Source organism: Ambystoma mexicanum, chromosome 3q, assembly GCF_040938575.1.
Source record: "Ambystoma mexicanum isolate Mex_15411 chromosome 3q, UKY_AmexF1_1, whole genome shotgun sequence".
NCBI lineage: Eukaryota > Metazoa > Chordata > Amphibia > Caudata > Ambystomatidae > Ambystoma > Ambystoma mexicanum.
The window spans coordinates 860,198,810-860,220,366 of record NC_090926.1 but is presented as its reverse complement, the minus strand read 5'-3'; positions in this window follow the sequence as shown (position 1 = coordinate 860,220,366).

Genomic DNA, 21,557 nt, shown 5'->3' with positions numbered 1-21,557 from the left:
TTTATTGCTCATATATAGAGCTATTTAGGGGAGATCCAGGATTTAAATGACCCCCATTTTAGCTCTCCTTTTTTTTTTTTTGGCATAGCGACACTCCCTTTCTTTTTCATGCTTTATAGTTTCAGATGCCCCGTGTCGCAAGTGCCTCCCCAAGGGCTAAACCGAACCTCTTCCCCCTTTTCGGAGGGGGTTGTTTATGCTTCTGATTGTGTTTTTGACAACCTAGGTTGTTGTTCGGTTGGGGAACTCCAGGGTGGGGATTTTTATATTACCTTCCACTTATATTCCCCAGTCTGGAGATTATTGACACTCCTATCCACATATTCTTCTCCTTTTTTTTCTGCCTACTTATAAGCTTTACTCTATATTTTCCATTTTGTCTCTCCACTAGTTTTTGCCCCATTTACTTGGTGCCCCACGACCATTTTCCTTGCACTATCCCCCTTCTGAGTATGGCAGAGTTCGCCACACTCAGTTACACAGAAGAACAAACATCGGAACTCATTAGAGGCCCTTCCTTTTTTGACTCCTTAGACCCGAGCATACCTCGAGTTTTAACCAACACTACGGAAGAGATCCTTAAACTCAAAAAGAAACTTTTAGGACTGAACTACATGGGCATTGCCTTCGGGAGTATTTAAGATCAAGCATTATCCCGGAGGGCCTTATTGTAAGAAATGAGCCACGCCTATTCCTAGAAGACAAAGAATATACGACTAATTTCAGTTTTATCGCTACAAAGTGCAGTCGGGATTTTATGGTCCTCACTATAACTACTGCACAACGGATTAGTCACGAATTACAGAAAACACTAGTTTTCCCAGCTGACGGCTGCCTCGCCCACGGCTGACTGCGGCTTACTGAAACAGACCCGCCTGAAACCAGACAGCGCAGCTGTTCACACTCCCTCTCGGAAGCTCCACGGCTCCGCCGTTTATACTGGATGTTTTTTTCTTTCTACCGTCCAGGTATTCAGTTTATTTTATTACATGCTTGGCACTAGCAGGGAACTCCTGGTTTGTGGGGCACCATTATTTGGGAGCATGCTGGATTAGAATCACATTACTTCTTTTCCACAACTTCCCTGTCTTAGGCAGACACAGGTGGAAGTGTTTGGTGATTTTCTAATAGTTGTATTATCATTTTATTTCTTTGACTGTGGAGATTCTATGCCAAGTGCAACCTTCACGACTGCACTTTAAATATCTTTTTAATTTATTAAATAATCTTCATACTTAGTCATTAGGACACTCATGATAGGGAATTCTCACCTCACCTGTCTATAGTCTGTCCTTTTTAGCTTTAAACTCAAATTCTTTCTTTTTCTTCATTCTTCCTACAGAACTCATCAGCCCTGAAGAAGGCGGAACATTAAAACTGATCCTTTATCCTTTTGGGACCAGCCTCCGCCGAAACGCTAGAACGTGAGGGGAGTGTTGGGACTTTTTTCCTTTCTACCAACACATCCTTTCGCCTCATTGGAACAGTTTCCCCCACTGCGTTGGCTAAATCTTGAAAACAGACTACATATCTGAACAATAACCCCAGGCCATTTTTGTCCAGATCTTATTTTTTCAGGTTCGCACACTGGGAATATTAAGGATAGACTCCTTGATTAGAGCAGCATAACTAAAGGGTGTGTATCTCGGATAGAATTTTTCCCGAGACCCTGGTAGGACAGACAGACATATCCAAGCCCTACCACTTTGCTGCCCAACTCATCCGGGTTTCCGGTTATATCTTTTCAGCCTTTCAAATTCTCATTGGTTTACATAATTGTTACTCTTTTGACTCCACCGGTTCTTGACCCTAGTGCATTTCCTTCTGTGATTAGATAACAGATCGAAGTTCGGTGTATGCCAACCCGCACAAATTTGCTTTTTATGTTTTAAAAAATTTACGAAAAAGTATTGTGTGTTGTTGCTTTTTTGCTAGTTTATTGTTGATTGTTCACTTGTCTAAATGCTTGATACACATTATACTATATATATTTAAAAAATGTCTGTTATGTGAAAAATGTCTCACGATTGTACATTTCATTAAAAGTATTTATATATATTTTTCTTCTTTCCAATAATTGAACCTAGCATTTATTGCTCGTATATAGAGCTATTTAGGGGAGATCCAGGATTTAAATGACCCCCATTTTAGCTCTCCTTTTTTTTTTTTTGGCATAGCGACACTCCCTTTCTTTTTCATGCTTTATAGTTTCAGATGCCCCGTGTCGCAAGTGCCTCCCCAAGGGCTAAACCGAACCTCTTCCCCCTTTTCGGAGGGGGTTGTTTATGCTTCTGATTGTGTTTTTGACAACCTAGGTTGTTGTTCGGTTGGGGAACTCCAGGGTGGGGATTTTTATATTACCTTCCACTTATATTCCCCAGTCTGGAGATTATTGACACTCCTATCCACATATTCTTCTCCTTTTTTTTTCTGCCTACTTATAAGCTTTACTCTATATTTTCCATTTTGTCTCTCCACTAGTTTTTGCCCCATTTACTTGGTGCCCCACGACCATTTTCCTTGCACTATCCCCCTTCTGAGTATGGCAGAGTTCGCCACACTCAGTTACACAGAAGAACAAACATCGGAACTCATTAGAGGCCCTTCCTTTTTTGACTCCTTAGACCCGAGCATACCTCGAGTTTTAACCAACACTACGGAAGAGATCCTTAGACTCAAAAAGAAACTTTTAGGACTGAACTACATGGGCATTGCCTTCGGGAGTATTTAAGATCAAGCATTATCCCGGAGGGCCTTATTGTAAGAAATGAGCCACGCCTATTCCTAGAAGACAAAGAATATACGACTAATTTCAGTTTTATTGCTACAAAGTGCAGTCGGGATCTTATGGTCCTCACTATAACTACTGCACAACGGATTAGTCACGAATTACAGAAAACACTAGTTTTCCCAGCTGACGGCTGCCTCGCCCGCGGCTGACTGCGGCTTACTGAAACAGACCCGCCTGAAACCGGACAGCGCAGCTGTTCACGCTCCCTCTCGGAAGCTCCACGGCTCCGCCGTTTATACTGGATGTTTTTTTCTTTCTACCGTCCAGGTATTCAGTTTATTTTATTACATGCTTGGCACTAGCAGGGAACTCCTGGTTTGTGGGGCACCATTATTTGGGAGCATGCTGGATTAGAATCACATTACTTCTTTTCCACAACTTCCCTGTCTTAGGCAGACACAGGTGGAAGTGTTTGGTGATTTTCTAATAGTTGTATTATCATTTTATTTCTTTGACTGTGGAGATTTTATGCCAAGTGCAACCTTCACGACTGCACTTTAAATATCTTTTTAATTTATTAAATAATCTTCATACTTAGTCATTAGGACACTCATGATAGGGAATTCTCACCTCACCTGTCTATAGTCTGTCCTTTTTAGCTTTAAACTCAAATTCTTTCTTTTTCTTCATTCTTCCTGCAGAACTCATCTGCCCTGAAGAAGGCGGAACATTAAAACTGATCCTTTATCCTTTTGGGACCAGCCTCCGCCGAAACGCTAGAACGTGAGGGGAGTGTTGGGACTTTTTTCCTTTCTACCAACACATCCTTTCGCCTCATTGGAACAGTTTCCCCCACTGCGTTGGCTAAATCTTGAAAACAGACTACATATCTGAACAATAACCCCAGGCCATTTTTGTCCAGATCTTATTTTTTCAGGTTCGCACACTGGAAATATTAAGGATAGACTCCTTGATTAGAGCAGCATAACTAAAGGGTGTGTATCTCGGATAGAATTTTTCCCGAGACCCTGGTAGGACAGACAGACATATCCAAGCCCTACCACTTTGCTGCCCAACTCATCCGGGTTTCCGGTTATATCTTTTCAGCCTTTCAAATTCTCATTGGTTTACATAATTGTTACTCTTTTGACTCCACCGGTTCTTGACCCTAGTGCATTTCCTTCTGTGATTAGATAACAGATCGAAGTTCGGTGTATGCCAACCCGCACAAATTTGCTTTTTATGTTTTAAAAAATTACGAAAAAGTATTGTGTGTTGTTGCTTTTTTGCTAGTTTATTGTTGATTGTTCACTTGTCTAAATGCTTGATACACATTATACTATATATATTTAAAAAATGTCTGTTATGTGAAAAATATCTCACGATTGTACATTTCATTAAAAGTATTTATATATATTTTTCTTCTTTCCAATAATTGAACCTAGCATTTATTGCTCGTATATAGAGCTATTTAGGGGAGATCCAGGATTTAAATGACCCCCATTTTAGCTCTCCTTTTTTTTTTTGGCATAGCGACACTCCCTTTCTTTTTCATGCTTTATAGCTGTAGTCCAATCACCTGGGGACTTTGGTCTTTAAAAGAAGCGGTCTTCCACCCCTTCAGCATATTCTCTCGGATCCTCTTGGATCCCCAAAGGCACCAGATTCACCGTGAAGAACTCATTGGATTTCCTGTGGGAAATGTGTATTTCCAAAAACCCTCAGCCTGAGGTGACGAGCCATCTAAAGCAGAAGGAAGATCTGTCTCATGAGGGCATATTCGGAGTGACCTTTGCTGTAGACCAGGACCTACCACACTGCACCAGAATCTCCTGAAACTGTGAGAGCAAACCCTGAACATACCCATCCTGTCCTCTAGCCCCCCTCAGTGGGCCTCAGAGCAACCAGAGGGTCAGACCAGATGAAGATCCCTATTCTCCTGCACCAAACCGGTCGCTCTGTTTTCACAGCACCTTGTACAAGAGGAAAGTCGCCGGCTTATGCGCTCCTCCACAACTTTGTCCTTGCTTGCACTTCAAACTAGCTTGCCGCTGCATTGTGCCTTAGCTAAGACTGTCACCTGATAGGCCTGATGCAACTGCTTGATTCTGTGACCTGATTCGAATCACAGGTGAGTTGCAAGCCAACTCTGACTATGGGTTCCAACCACTGCTTGACCCAGCAACCCTTGAAAGCACCCCCTCATTGACCTGCACATGGAGGCACCGAAGATCACCACTTCGCTGACCATTGCCCGCCTACTCGGCCTGCTGGATCACCACTCATCGACCCCCCCGCTGGCTAAAGCCCAACTCAGCCTGACCAACTGCCAAGCACTGAGCTGTATATTTGAGAGCATCCCTCCACTGCAGCGAGCGACCGCATTCGCCCCTACTTGATGTCCGAATTCTGTTTGTGCTCACATGATCCAACATATATGAACTGAGCTTGATTCGCCTGCAAAATCGCTTGGCACAGGGTCTGACTCTGTGAGCCCACCAAGAACCAAAACCAGGTACTTTCGGCTCTAAACTGCCCTCCTGATCCACTTGGACCCTGGGGACTAGTTAGGTCACTATCGCTCCAGTTTGCAACTACAATCAATTTTTGGGTGACTATTGATTTACACAACACTTTTGGAACTACTCTCAGAGCGCTCCTTTCCTTACTCTGTCCCATCTTCTCTTATCTTCCTTCAGAATGGGTTTTTGCACAGTGTTTTCCATTTGTTCTATTGCAGATGCTGTGTTTGATTAAAGTATATATATATATATATATATATATATATATATATATATATATATATATATATATATATATATATATATAAAAGCTTTGATTGGACACATGGACTTTGATACTGTGTTGTTTGGGTCGATACTGGTTCACCTTTGCACACCTCTCAAGAGCGTAGCCTTCCCTCGACCCACGTTACTAGGAGTTATAACCTGAACCTGTTTCACCTTTAGTAGTGTGTTGTGTTCTGTAGAAGTGCGAGGGCTGAGTGGGTCCTTTTACCCAAACTCATCCTTGTACTCCCATGGGATGGAAGCCGATTCATCAGACCTTGATTGGAAATTCTTTTATTTCTGAGTCTTTGAATGTTTGCTCTTCGCGTTGCTACTGTTATGACATTCACAACCCTCTTAATCGTATAGCCTCCCAGTACAAAAGGTAAACGAGGTATATCTCCTGGCTGTTCCTGTTTGACCTTTATCATTGTGATCACTGTTGGGTTGTCGCAGTGAGATGCCGTAGTAGGCTGCTTAGCCACTACTCCTCCGTGTACTCCGGCAGAGCAGTAGTCATTCTGTCACACCCGCACCACACAATGCAGACATACGTCTTCCACAGATGCCTCTACCCTCCTCTACTAGCAGCCCTAATGCTTATTTTCACGTGTTTCCCTGCGGATCCGAGTGCACATCTCGTGGCTTTTTGCACAGTTAACACTTTGTACTAAAACAGTTTTTAAAGCTAGTAGCTAGGTGGGTAGTATGCCAGCTGCACTGGTCACAATGTCCTTTTAAATAAGTACCTGATTACTTGACTAAAATATCTGGCCGAATCTCATTGCAAAGTTTATAACTGCATCTTTCTACAGATTTGGCAGAAGTAAACCGTTACGCCGCCAAAGTATAAATACAGGGCTCTGGAGAGTTATTGTATTTATGCTAGAGGAGATATGCAAACCAGCCATCCTACCTGTGGCGCAGTAGCGTGTGTTTGCTTGTGTAAACCAGGCAATGAACCTCGAAGGGCGCTCAAAAAGGATCAAATGAAATACTTGACAACGTCGTGGGATAATTAGTTCTTTGCAGAAACAGAATGCATTGAAATGAGCAGGAGACGCCGTGAGATTTACTCGCTATTCAAGCTCACGGGGATATTTACAGTCTGTACACCCTGCCCTCTGGCACGATTTCCAGGCAAATCTGTTGCATAAAAGAGTCATGTCCGGGTCTGGGTTCGGACAGAGTTAACCAACAGTCTATCACGTAAGAGCTTGTTTATGTAGCCTTGTTGGCTGCAGCGAAAAATTGCTTCCAGTCCCGTCTCCGTTCACTGGAGAATATTGCGCACACCCTGCAGATATAAATCTCCCCACCCATTTCAAAAATTGCCAAGCCGAGATAATTTCTCCTTTGAAGTGTCAGTAGGCAGTAAAGGAGATTTACAGAACAGCTCTGCTGTGCATTTACTCTCACTCTGTATGCATCGCCAAACTGAACTTGGAAGCCCTGTTTGCAAATGATAACGCATATGACAACAGATCTCTCATTCTTTTACATAAATCCCAATACTGGCTTGCACAACACAGCAACAACATTTGGCCTCATTACAAGTTTGCTGGTATCTCGCCGGTAATTCCACTGGGATACCGGCAAACAGACCTATTGGGCCTCATTACGAGGTGGGCGGTAAGGGATTATCGGCACCGGTAAGGGCACCGGTGCCGGTAATCCCTTACCGCCCTACCACGAGTTCCCTTTGCGGGTCCTTCCTTAACGCTTGTTTTTTTCAGGCGTTAAGGACGGGACCCACAAAGGGACTCTAGAGCTATTAACGATACCTCAATTTGCGGTACCGTTATTGGCGCCTTCCCCATTCCCATTGAGCCCTATGGGGGCTCAAATGGGAATGGGGAATGGCCCTGGTGAATATTGAATTACCGGTCCCTCTGACCTCGGAATGGACCGGTAATTGCTCCATTCACCAGGGCGGAGTCGGAAGGGTTTTGGAGGCAGCCATGGAGCTAACAGCTCCATGAATACCTCCAACCTCGTAATGAGGCCCAATTGTTACCGGCACCTGATATTCCAGTATTACCGGGATAGTACAGGTGCCGGCAACGACAGACATTCCTCATTCCATGGAGTCCCTGGGGGAATTGCGGGTATTACCGGAACCAGTAATACTTGGTCCGGTAAAACCAGCTCTTTATTGCCGGTGGGGGGCTGATTTGCCTCCAGCTAGTGGGTGGAGGTAAATCAGTCAACCCCCACCGGCAAACCTGTAGTTTGGCGGTGCGGGAAAAGTGGCGGTAACGGAATTGTTACCACTTTTTGCCCCACTTTTCCCTCACTGCCAAACTTATAATGAGGCAGTTGTTCATCTGCTCCTGCATTGTTCTCTACATTCTAGCACTTGTTTTTTTAAGTATGACTGATCATTCTTTCTCAGATTGCAATCAACAGTCTAAATGACCCACAACTTCATCATAGCTAACCCCTTAAGAAAGTTGAAGAAAAACAATTTCCATAGACTAAGAAAGACAGGAATCAGAGGTCGATCAGCAGCACCCTTGTCAGTAACGAGTGACACAAAACCAACTAGAATTACACCCATCTAGAACCACAGGTCACCATCTCCCACCAGACAGCTCTCCCCATCTTTACTGTGACCCCCCCAAACCATGCAATACAATCAATCTGAAATACCCTATTGGTGCCACCAAAATCTGGGAAATTCCAAGCACATGCTAGCACAGCAGCACCCCACAGCCCACACGCCAAGAGGTCATGCACAGTGGGAAACCTACAATGTGGTTGGTGGCCCCTAATATGCACATCAGCTATGTATAAAGGACTTGGTCCAATGTAGGATCCCTTGAGAAGTTGGGCCCCATGTTCTGCAGAACTGCAGTGGTGTCCATAATCCCCCGGGAAGGCAAATGGCATTTAGTAGGTTCTGCAACTTTATTCTGTCCGAAATGTGCATTTCCTGTGAGTAAAATGTATTTGAACCCATGTATAGCCTTCTCTCAACATCACTGACTGAACCAAAAGTGCCCGGGCACATTAAGTGCACAGTATGAACCCAACAAACCACATAAATAATTACTTTTGGGAGTATGTAGATTTTGGTTATTATATTTTCTTTTAAACTTTGTTCGGTACTGGGCATACCTAAAAGGCCTCCTGGGGCTCCTTACATAGTTCACAGGTTAAAAAAGGAGGGAGGTGAAACTGAAGTTTCAAAATATTTTCATTTTAGGACAGGAAGGTTAGGATAGACAAGTGGTAGCAAGAGAGGAGTGTAGGGTTAGGCGTAGGGAAACAGGTATGCTTTGAATCTCTTTTTTAAAGTATTGCTAGAGTTTGCAGTGTGGATGTGAAGAGATAGGGTGGTCCATGCTCTGGGTTGAAACTTGTTTTTGTGTGCATCTTAGTTTGCAGAGTGGATCATGTGAACATGCTGGCTGGCTTGTTTGTGTGGGTGCTGGTTTGGGGTTTGTTGTGAAGGTAAGATGGGTGGATAGCTTTTAATACAATGCAGAGTAATTTGAAGGCAATTATCTGACGTATAGAGCACTAGTGGAGATTGGGTAGGTGGAGGATGAGTCTGGCTGCTGCATTTTGTATAGCTTGCAGGGGACAGGTGTGCTGTTGTGGAGTCCCGCTTGGACAGAACCAGTGCTTGGACTGCAGTGCAGAAGTCGTGAGGGGAGATGATGTGTCTGATCATGCTTGTTTTGGTGACAGCAGGCCTGTGGTGTGTGACGGAAAGAAAAGGGGACGATGGTGAAGCCAAGGGATTTGACAGATGCAATTTCATGTCCACCCATGTCAGCCATGCCTAAAGCGGCATGATGTGTGAGCGTAGGTCCAGCCATGATGCAAATGCACAGGGCAACGCAAACACTTTCATATTCAATAAACTTGAGCCCTGAGCGTTAACTTATTATATTGAAATACATTACATTTGACGTTTTTTCAGTTTTCTGGGCTGAGTCCCAGCGACCTTGAGTGTGGTACATTACAGTGCTCTTCTATAACCATAGCAGTTCACTGCTCTTTGAACCTTCCTGTCCTGTTAAATAGTAAACAAAGAGATAACAATGAATATGACATAAGGCACTGTGGAAGAACGGCAATCCTTCCTTCTTGCTGTAGTTTACATACGATCAGTGCTATTCGCTGACAATTTTGCTGAAAAGATTCCTAGTGCTGGATGACGAGATCATCCTTGCTATAGCTTACACAAGAAAGATTTTGGTTGCTGATATTTTTGTGTAGACTGATTGTTAGTGCTGGATGACGAGATCATCCTATCTATAGCTTACACAAGAAAGATGTTGGTTGCTGCTATTTTTGTTTAGAAAGATTTTTAGTGCTGGAAGACGAAGGTCGATCTTTCTATAGTTTACACAGAAAAGATGCGTTTCGCTGATACCATTGCTACAGAGCAGGTCTCCCCCTCCCCTCTGGGTAGATAACTTTAGTGGTTGTAGGCAGAGGACAGTTTTAATCTATTGAAGGATGGACATGCTAATGATGGGAGATGACACCTCGTGCCCAGTAATTATAACTAGACCAGGCTCAAACCCCAGGCTGTAGTTCAGGCGGTGGAGCTGGCAGGAAGACAAGGGACAGACGTGGATGGCTGGAAGACTGGAAGGAGAATACAGAGGCCTTCCAGAAGGCAGGGGCCAACTCCAACTTTTTTCTTTAACTGGATTTTAAGGCCACTAAGCTGGATGTATGGCTTTTGTAAGGCATTTCGACTCCCAGAGGTCCCTGCCTATTGACCTTTGGTCAGAACTTTGATTATTGATTAAACTACATGGGAATCATTTGGATTTTCTTCCTCAAGGCACGTCTGCTCACCACCTAAGGAGCAGGCCATGTTCTGAACGGCCTACATGCTGGCATCATATATCCCAATGGACAATTTTATTCTTTTGAAGCATTTTTTCTTAATTGTTATGCTTTTCTGATGGTGCTCAAATAAGGTGTTTTTGAAAATATGTTTGCCAATGTTTGGCATGTTTTCCTAGATTCTATAAACTGATTCAGGCACCTAATCGTATCCAGCTCTCATCTCATCTCTTTGCCTTTTACAATTAGCGAGTATGGGAGGCTGTTTAATCCTTCATAGATATCGCATTGAGAAAGGTATTGAGGTATTTTGGTAGCTGTTTCTACAGGGTTGCCCATCAGGATTTGGTGAGGCAAATGTTTCTATGGAGATTGCTGGGCATGATTTGATTTGTAAGGTTGCCTAGCATGAGCTGGTGAGGTAGGTAGTTGGTTTTTAAAGGGACTATGATTTCTTGAAGAAGGTTGATCAGTCTCAATGGTGATTAGCGGTAAAGGTGATCACAATGATTTCAACTTTTCTATTAATGACTTTTAGCATTTTTAGTGTGTTGTGTATAGTGACAATAATAATAGAAATATATTTACTACATATTTGACATAATTAAAAGATGTATTTTTTACATGAGAATGTAAGACACATTAATTGAGTGTTCATTGCTGAGTGTTATCAGAAACATTTGAACATGAATATTAAGTGTGGGGCATCTATTCGAGCTACTGTGTATTGATGTGTTATATAGGGTACATGTATTGTAATAAACACCAATGGTTCCTGGACGGTGTGAGCACTGGGCTATCAATGCGATATAATGAGACATTGGTAAACCTCTCCTGTGTTGGCAATTGAGAACAGCCACCTACTGCAGTATTTGTTGTCTGCTCTCTTTACTATTGCACAGTGACAGTTACATGAATTTCCCTACCCCAACTCCTACGACAACCCCTGTTGGGGGGTTCTTAGACACTCCTCTCGGGGTGGAGGGCAGGCTCTGGAGATAGGGGTGATAAAAATTGCAGTGTGGAGAGGGATATGCTTGGGCTGATACATGGCATGTTGCGGGATCCAGGGGGTGAGATCGGGTTTGTGCTTCGAGGGAAGATGAGGAGGTATTCTGTTTTAGAAGGATTGAGAATGAGGAAGTGGGTGGTCATCAATTTGGTAATGGTCGTTAGGCAGCTTTTGATGGTGTGGAATTGTAAAGAGGATGCAATTTGGAAATGCATTTGTGTGCCATCTGGGTATTGGTGGAAATGGATATAGCAGGTGTTAAGGGTCTGTCCAAGGGATTCTACAAGAAGAGGAGTGGAGGCAGGGCGGAACCTTGTGGGACTCCATACCTGACTGGGGTCTGATAAGTAAGGGGGCATGGAGAGAAAGGCTGCCCTGTCATTGAGGAAGGAGGTGAACCAGTCGACGGTGATGCCTCAGAGTTTCATCCTGTTGGGTAGGATGTTGAGTCTGACAAGCACGAGTAGTGATGTGTGTCCTTTGTCCGTGATGTTGTGGAGGTCATCGAAAATGTGAAGTGTAGCGGTCTTTGTACTGTTCGCAGTTAAAAAGCCAGATTGGAAGGGGTGAGGAGGCTGTTTGTGGTGATGTTTTGTTGCAGTTGGGTAGGGACCAAGCGTTCCATGATTCTGACGAGGTATGGCAGGATAGTAATCGGGTGGTAGTTTTTAGGAAGAGTGGGGTAAGAAGATGCCTTTTTGGAGCAGGGGTGAGATTTGTTCAGTTTTGAGTGCAGATGGGATAGTACCATGTGAGAGAGAGGAGTTGATGATTTTGAGCCAGTGTCGGGTGAGGGTGGTGATGCAATTGGATGCAGCTTGAGGTGGGCATGCATCATCCAATATGTGTGCAGGTTTTGTTTTGGCAGTAATGGTGATGAGGTTGTCTGTGTTGATGGGGTGGAAAGTGTCACATGTGTTGGAATGTTTGAGAGTGAGGGCTGGTAGTGGGAGATCATAAGGGAGGTCTTATCTCATGGTGTGAAGTAGTCCATAAGTGAATTGCATACTGAAGTGGATGGGGGTGTGAAAGGTGTGGTGGTGTTTTCAAAAGAGAGTTGATGATGTTAAATGTGTTCTGTGCATGACTGGTGGTGGATTGGAGTTCTTGCAGGTAGTGGGTGGCTTTGGAATTTTGTTGCAATTGTGTCTGAGGGTTGTCCTCGTGGCAGGGCATTGGTTCTTTAGCTAGGCTCTTTTTCTTGGACTCTTGCTTCCTGCTTGAAAGAGAGGAGGGAACTGTTGAATAATGGTTTATATTGGTAGTTGCAGGGTGTTTGTGATGAGAGGGGACAATTTGGTCAAGTGCCTCTGTGATAATGGTGTTGTAATTAGTGAGGAGTATTGAGGTATGTGTGTGTTGGAAAGAAAGGAGTTGTGCTAAGGATGTGTCCGTATTGGGTTTGTTTTTCTGGCTGTGTTGTCTGATTATTTTTGATACTGGAAGTTCTGAGACATCTTTCAGATATAATAAAGCGGTATAATTTCCAGAAGTGACATGGGGCATTCTTAGATCAGTTTAGCAATACAAATAATTGGACGCAATTACAGATCATTGTCTACTGGCAACAGCAGTAAAATTAGCCATGTAGGCTTTCAGGTCACACATCCCTACTATTCATAATGCGTGAGAGACTGCAGGTGGGGAGAACAGGGAGCTAATTGAATATATGCGCAAGGGATGGGCGAGCCTTACTGTTCTCAACTAGAATACCAGCTCTAACAATGCAAACCATTGTTTAATTCGCCTCATGCCATTCAAGTCTTTATAGGGAAGGCTAACGAGTGGAATCAAGCAGAGTTGGTAAATGTCTGATTCGACTCGTTCATGGCTTCATCAGCACTGAGCCAATAGGTGCCGGACAATAGACAAATATTGATTAAAATCAATGAAATCTTTTTCAAACCATAAGAAACTACGATTCAACCCGTGTTGAGTCTGCTTGACATAGAAAGAGAAAATTGAATAATGCGTTTCCTGTTGTGTTTGAGTAGAGACTAAGAGAGATTGAAAGAGGCAGACTGACAGAGAAGGGAGAAGCTAGGCCGTGTACGCTGTGTCTGTGAGGTTTATTTTCATCATCGTGTTAATTTCGCCCATACATCCATAAAACATATACAAAATGCATATATTGTCACATTTTCAAATAATTACATATACAGTATAGCTAAAAAAATTAAAACAATAAAATAGAGGTAAATCAATCTATGTCGCACAGTGTTCATCTTTTAAGTAATGGGTTTTATATAATTTACTTTCTCCAAAATCGCATGATAAATAGAGGTATTCTATTGATAATATCAGCTCATTAGGATACAAAAGTACATGGTTCATTCTTCCGTGGTTGCCTTTGTTCAATTCCCAAATCATTAGTAAGGCAATTAGTCAGCATTCAAAGATCCACTACATCACACACCAATATCATAGAGGCCAAAAGCAATAGTAAAATCCTGAAGGGCAAGTTGAACCTGTTGCATTCAACCTGTCCACACTGAGTTCAGTTGTGATAGGCGATTTGCCAGCAGCTTTTATTAGTGCCCCTCTCTTGTGCCGTGCACTGCATAAGTATTTGGCCACTGCGTGGGTTGTAGCGTCATCATCTCTGCTCCTATATAACAGCATTGTGTCAATGATACCTCTGATGTTTTACTCAATGACCTTGATTTTAAATTGCACCTTCTTTGTTGTAGATACAAAGTACATACTAGAACTAAATGATGCGTATTTCAATATAATTATGACAATGGGGGCATTTGTTTGACACTACATTGTGCCACTTGTATAAACCATATGCCAGAGGCAATATTCCCAAACTGACCCTCATATATAGGGATCACATAACCTTGGGTTTCATACTATCTAAGTATTCCTCATAGCCTGCACACCGTTTATTCTCCCAATATTTCATTAACATATTTGAATGATTTAAATACTTTTTCAAGCAAAACAGCTCTGCGCTTTTCTTGAGCGGCGCTTATGATGCATGGCTTGGATGCAGCTGTGGTATATTGCGATTGATCCCAAATCTTAGTTTGACCAATATCTTTCAAGGTTTTAGTAACATACGAACAGCAGGGTATTAAAGTTCCACCTTCTTGTTCCATAAGGTCTAGTAGTGCCCCACTTAGCTTAATCAGTGCGGCAGAGCACCACGGCCTGATCCAATAAAATTGTGGTTTCAACACCGGAGATATCTGGAGATAGAGACAGGGACTTCGGGAGCTGCCAAAGAAGGGGGCAAGATACAATCTAAGCTGCAGAGGAGAGTGCTTTCCTCCACTACTGTAACCCAGGAGACCCCACGCCAGGGTCAGGGGGACATGCTGCCTCGGGCTCTTAAGGTGCAGGAGCAGCCTCCACCGGCCATATCTGTTTTGCTGAAGGGGAGCCCAGGAAAACCCAGAAATTCCCCAACCATTAGGGGAGGAGGATCAAAAAAGCTATTTAAAGTCATGATGAAATTTCAACATCACCTGAGGGAAACCCCAAAAGGTCTTAAAGGTGATATCCAGCCTTTGTGAGGAGGTTGTAGGCCAGGTGCCAGGGAAAAGGCCCCCATTTTACCACCATAGGCATGCCGAGGCACCTTGGTAGGAGTGATGATCTCAATGTCCCTGCAGGTGCCTAAGTAGCAGCCACATATTCAGTCACCCCTACTCAAAAAATGGTATGCCGACAGTAGCTCCAGGAAAGCCCTCTCCCAGAAGGATACAGGGACCGCCAGCTCTGCTGGTTTTCATTTCCAAGGTATGCAACATGTGTCACACAGGGGGCGCTTTTATGCTGCCAGAGGGAATACTCACTTGAGCCAGGCTCAGTGGAACATTTCATTTATTTGTTTTATCCAAGTATTAATTCGCCAGTTGTTATCTTTGCCCTACAAAAAAGCAAAAGATAAAAAATATAAAAGTCTCAACATAAAAAATCTATATATTTTTTAAAATACAAACAAAATCACACTTCATACAACGCGTTACTCTAGAGATCCTCCCACCTCTAATCATTGGTTATTATTATTACTACCCATTTTCATGGTAATCATTTTTTGCTTTTTTTTTCCCAAGACTACCTTGAGTGTAAATGATTTATGACTTATCTTCAAAGGACAAGAAAGAAACCTGTGGCTGGTTGCGCAATTAAAATATATTAGGGATAGTCTAGGGATCAAAAGACATATTGGCCCTGATTAATGGATCATTCGCATGGGAAAAAACAGGATTTGTGCTCCATTCTGCCCACAAATCCCCATTTGTTAAACAGGGATTTGCGGGCAGAATGGCGCACAAATCCCGTTTGTTTCGACGCAAATAATCCATGAATCAGGACCATTAAGTTCCAGAAGGGCTCCATGCTAATCATGTACTTCAGACACCTGTATTTATTAAGCTAATCTCAATCTGTGTCCAACAGAGATCCAATAAACAATGTGATCGCAGCCTGTCATTAATTGTTTCGAATACCTATGCCTTTAGACACACTCACTATATTTTGACTAATAATGGTTTTGAAGCAAAGTGGAAGTTAATCAAAGTGTGGTAAAGTTCAATTGACCATGAGGATCATTGTCTTTTCTGTATGGACTGACATTCCATTACCTGACTTCGAGGAATTGCACTTGTTGAGAAGGGGGCAAACCCATCCCACCCCCCTAAACGCTTTAGGGTGAGGCGAGTCAAATTGAAAAGACTATGATAGTCCAGGAGAGAGGGGGTTTTATAAAGGTCCCCACACAATCATAATATTCAGTTACTTAAACATAGTGCGCGTATATAAACAGATGCCATTTTTCTGATATTAAGTAGCCATAGTCGAAGCATAAGGCCTGCATGGCTATGCAGTATTCAGCATGTTAGATACAGGCAGTGAGCCTGAAGGAGAAATCTGAATAGGCCCAAGTGCTGGCGCGAGAGGCCCATGCTGCTAGCTTTCACATAAATCTTGCTTTGTTCTAAAATGGTTGCCAATATGGGTGTTCTAGAAAGAATGTGCCCTGCAAGGCCATGAGACAGTACTAGGCACCTTGGTGTATGTGTTATCATACACAGGCTAAAGCAGGCCTCCGACCCCCACCCAGCCAAACACGGGTTATAGCTCCTCCAACTGTCCCAGTCGTAAGACCCTTGAATCCTAAAATACCAGTTGACCCACAGACCACCAAGCATAAACCAATCCAACATTGAAGATCTAAGAGCATGGTCATCACACCTTATTTCATAATGACAAGATTTGTAATGTGAGGTACAGGGAGGGATACATTATATTATATTAAAAAGCAAGGGTAGAAGCTTTGGGAGCCGAAACACGTGATCGGGATGAGTGAAATGTGTGTGGGTTAATGTGACCTTGAGACTCCCACTGTGCTAGTCTTTGAGCATACCAGGTGCACTACATAATAATAGAATAGCACTATTTACAAATGTAGCTAATTGCTCCTTTGGCCTTGGTTCCCTGGAGATGATGAGCCCCCCAGACCACGCGGAAGATGGACGGACTGGGACCAATGGCCTGGCATCCCCTATAGAGTGGCCGGCCATATATAGAGTCGCACCAACCAGCCATGCTCATAGTTCTCACTATGTGTATGATGAAATCTAGGATGCTGTATCACTTATTAAGCTTCTGCTTGCATCTTTTTCCCTAGAACATTCCTTTGCAGCAGAGTTATTTCCTGACACACCTATTTTTGTAGAAATAAAACTTGCTATCCTTGAAAGAGTTTCTTGGGCCTTTTTCCCTAGCAGGTTGTATTTCTTCTGATGTGAGCGTATAGGGGTGCGCATTCATTTGGTGACCCGGATGTGATCCCAGTACACGCGTGAATGGAGAGGTGTCCAGGCTGCTTCTTCGGAGGGGCTGCCCCACCTACAGCGACCAGTCCCGAAAAATGCGTATTCCTGAGTGGTTTTACAGGAGCCATCTTTGCAGAATTCCTGTCTGCTCTTTGGAGCAGGTTGTGGCACTGGGGAAAGTGCAGGCTGGTATTATTTGGAACCCTGTGACAGAGGAGTTTGGGTGAACAGGTGCGTGTGAGTATACCCTTGCAAGTGATAACAAGTAGGGGACTGGTATATGGGAAACTGTGAAGGTTGTGAGCATGTGGAAAGTGAGGCTGTTGATGTGGTGTGGTTGTGGGTTGTGTTGATTTTATTATTATTATGTTTTTAAGGAGTATTATGGAAAGGAAAATGGAATGATAGGGAGCCTTCCCGAGTGAGGGAAGAAGGTGGTACCATGTATATTGTGTAACGGAAGAACAAGGAAACAAATAGGAGCCCTGCATAATTAGTGGGCTAGGGAATAGTAGTCATTTTTATTTTAGCTTGTTTTGTTCGTGTTTTTATTGTGTAGGGTGGATGCCCAAGATAGGGGCATTGTGTAAATAATAGTGTGTTTTGAGTGTGTGAGTGGGGTTGTGGGGCAAAGGAGGGGGTGGGGGGAAATCATTTTTGATCAGAAGGATTGACTTTTTTGACAAACAAGCGGCAGCGTGCATGGTGCGTTAGTAAAGGCATAAGGCAGTGAAGCGTAAGGGCCAATATAATGGGAGGAGAAACACCCATAGAGTATATGTATAAACCCTGCCACTATATATTGACAGAATTGAGAAATACCACAAGCAATGGGTGACAGAAACCTGGGGGGGGGGTGCACTGCTCATGGCTGGAGCAGGGCTCCCAATGATAACAGAATTCTGGAACATATGTTTTTATTTTTTATAGCCAAATATTAGGGGAAGCAGTTGCAAAAGAGGAAAGAGACATTAAACCGTTGGAAAATGTTTGAAGATATGGAAGAGTTTGAGGGCAGGGGAGCGCAAAATGAGAGCAGGGACAATGGTACAGGCAAGGAGGGTGGGGCACTAGCAGAGCATAGATGAATATACCCATTGGCAGCTCACCCCGCAGTAGGCTACACTAACCCGATGTAGGTGCTCACCACAGCGACAGCCCCACCATCCCCATATCTTTCCCCTGCGGAGGTCCCAGCGCATGCTGATGTCAATAAAAGGGACTTAGAAGTGGCACTAACAGAGACATGAAGAGAATTGACTAGATTACGGGTGATACAGAGTGAAGGGAAAACAGACAAACCAGCAGAGCATAGTTCAGATAGGTGAAAAGCAGTAGACTTTTTATTTTGAATAGATAGAACAGCCAAAATAAATGTGCATACAGAAAAGGAAGGAGAAAGGGCAGAGCGGGTGGACAGCCTAGAATATGAGAATTTAGGGTCCTGCCAAGGAGAGGAAGACAGGTGGAATATAGTTGATGAGTATGAGCAATATAGAGGAGCAGCCGAACACCTCTGCAGGGAGTCCCGCCCCTGTTCTGGCTATATGTTGGAAACTGGAAATTGCTACATGTGCACACCAGTAATGGAGCCTATACTGCGAAGAGCCTTTGAGACAAGGTAGCCACTGAAAAAACCCTATATGATGTTTCCCTGAAAGGATGATGGTCTCCTGAGGGGGAAACACGAAGGAGTGTGAAGATTTAAGAGGGGGCGGGGGGCTGATGGCATCACAAGAAATGAGAGTGACCCACTAAGAAGGTGGGTGTGTGTGTGTAAAATCTGGATATTCGATGCCACAATTTTAGTAACCTCTACTCCTGGAGAAAGGAGGATTGATAGCTGTGTGTGTGTTGCAGCAAAGAATAAGCTGAAGCTCGAAGATGGGCCAAAGGAAGACTGCTTGGCCTGAAGTCAAAGGCTAAGAGCAGCCAAAATGGGTTATCCTTGGAGAGGACATCCCTTTTTAATTTTCAAAGAAAGAACAACATGGCTGCCAAGTTTCTCTATTCAGGATGATTAAATGCTATAAACTGGGCCGATTCACGGTCTCTGATCACGTGAGTCTGAGATGGAAATAGAAGTGTGCATGCAAGCCTGAACCCTGCTAAGAACATGTTCCCACTCCCTTATATTCCCAGAGATGAGAAACTACTACAAGGCCAAGTTCCAAGACAATCTGAATGGCAGACGGCATGAGTGATGAGAGATGATGGGCTAATTGGGTGGGAAGGTACGGTAAAGTCCACCCACCAGCACCTGGGGTACCAGCTTACGTGCTGCCAGAGAATTGAATATTCTAGAAGGGTACAAGTGTGCCAACCAATTGTAGAAGGCCATATAACAAAAGGCCTTATAGTTTGAGAGCCAATGATGCGCCATGTTTCTAGTCACTGTCAGCGATGACTTGCACTAATGGAGGGCATGAGCTTCCCACCTCATTATAGAGACCCAATCACAATCCTATCCCATGTAGAAAGTATACTTAAATATTTCCCTGAGCCATCCAAAATCCCATGTAGGTTTTTGTAGTTTGCCATGCAGTCTGATGTCACGTATGATGAACTTTACTATATAAATGTGATTTTTTATGAAATGTGTTGAGATCGTGCTGTGTAATGTCCATTGATGTCCATTCTACTCCCTGTTTTTGACAATTGATATTAAAACAGAACGTTTTGCCAACTTCCTTGTTTGGTGTGACAGTTATTCTCCATCCCATCCATCGTACGATGTGTTACCTTAACTAAAAGAACTATACAGGTTCACTTGGTAGCAGAGGAAGGTTGAAAGGAACAATCCATTGACCTATAGACTCTAGAGTTTCGGACAATCGAGTACCCTCTGCCATCTAGCTGGAAGATTGCGAGGTTCTTGTGTAGAGCAGCCAATATAGAATTCTTGCAAGAAAATTGAGACAGGTGGGATGGGTCCCTCTTTGACGAAATCCCTCCTGGTTTCCACAGGCACTTTGCGGACCAAAGGCAAAAGTGGTCAATTGGAGGGGGGAGTCGATACGAAAGGCCTCGAGCTGAAAGACCAAATGGTAAGTACACTAAGTTGAATGGAAAACTGATGGGATGGGTTTGTGGTAGTTTAAAAGTAACGGGGGATTAGAAAAATAGTGGGAATAAATAACGTGTGATTTATTTATGTGTAATTAAGAGAGAAGGCCTCAGAGTCCTAACCCAAGTGGGTTCAGAAGGAGTTGACATACACTTCAGTCGAAGTAATGTAGGCTAAGTAATGGACAGGTCCTTATAAGATGGAAACTCAAATCCTGTGATCAGGGTATAATTAGGGGTGGAAACAAAAGGAGTGATCATTGAGGATAAATGTGAAGAATCAACTAGTCTGTCTGTTTGTGTATCTGTAATATATTAAGGTGTCAAAGAGCGACAACTGTGTAAAGAAAGTTGAAAAAAGGGAAAGGAGATATAAAGCCTATCTAGAGAAGCTGTCGGTACCGACGAAGAGGTAGGTTAAGAATATTGAAAAGTAGAGGTTTTGAGCTGCGATTGTTGGAGCGTGTTCATATTTGTGGTTTTAAAAAATGGGAGACATTACACATTTGATGCGCTTATGTAAAACGTTGCTGAAACATATGCCCAAGCTCAAACAGTACAGTGCAGAATGGGTGAAAGGCACGGCAGATAAGACGTTCATGCCATGGCAACAAGGGGGATCATTTTGAAAAGCAGTATTGCAACACATGACCACATACTTGCACGCTGTGTGAACGGGAAAGAAACTGGAGAAAAGGTTAGCCATTTTAGAGCTTTGAAAAATATATCAGGAAGAGAGAGAGGATCCGATACCTGAGGATTGGATGCTTAATCAATTTAAAGAGGAAGGTATTGAGCCCTCTGTTTCTCTTGCCTCAGCTGAGGTGAAAAGCAATAGCACAGAAGATGTGGGATTGTATCCTTTAAAGGAGCTAAAGGCGGAGATAGGGTATAGTAATCCGATATACAAACCGCCCATTTATAGTAGTGACAATAGTTCAGAGGAGACTAAGATGAAAGAAGAGATCTTTAAGGTCTTACAAAACAGGGAAGAGAAAAGTGAGCGATCCAATGTATCGACAGAACAAGTGATCAAGAGAGGAACGCTCGTACAGAACGAATGGATGGGAGGACAGACATTACTCAAGCTAGATGGGAAGAGCATTGAGAAAGTTAGGCAAAGGAAAGATCGAGATGAACAGTAAAGAAAAGACAGGAAGTGAGAGAGGAGACTGAAAGAAGACGATTATAAAAGAAAGAGTAGACAGCAGCGAGAACAGATGTATCAGGAGGAGCAACAAAGCAAATAAGAAAGGGCAGAGGAGCAAAGGAAGTATGACAACAGACAGAGAACAATAGAAGAACGGGATAAGCAAGAAAGGAATAGAGAAGAGGAGGAAACACATAATTTGAAAGAG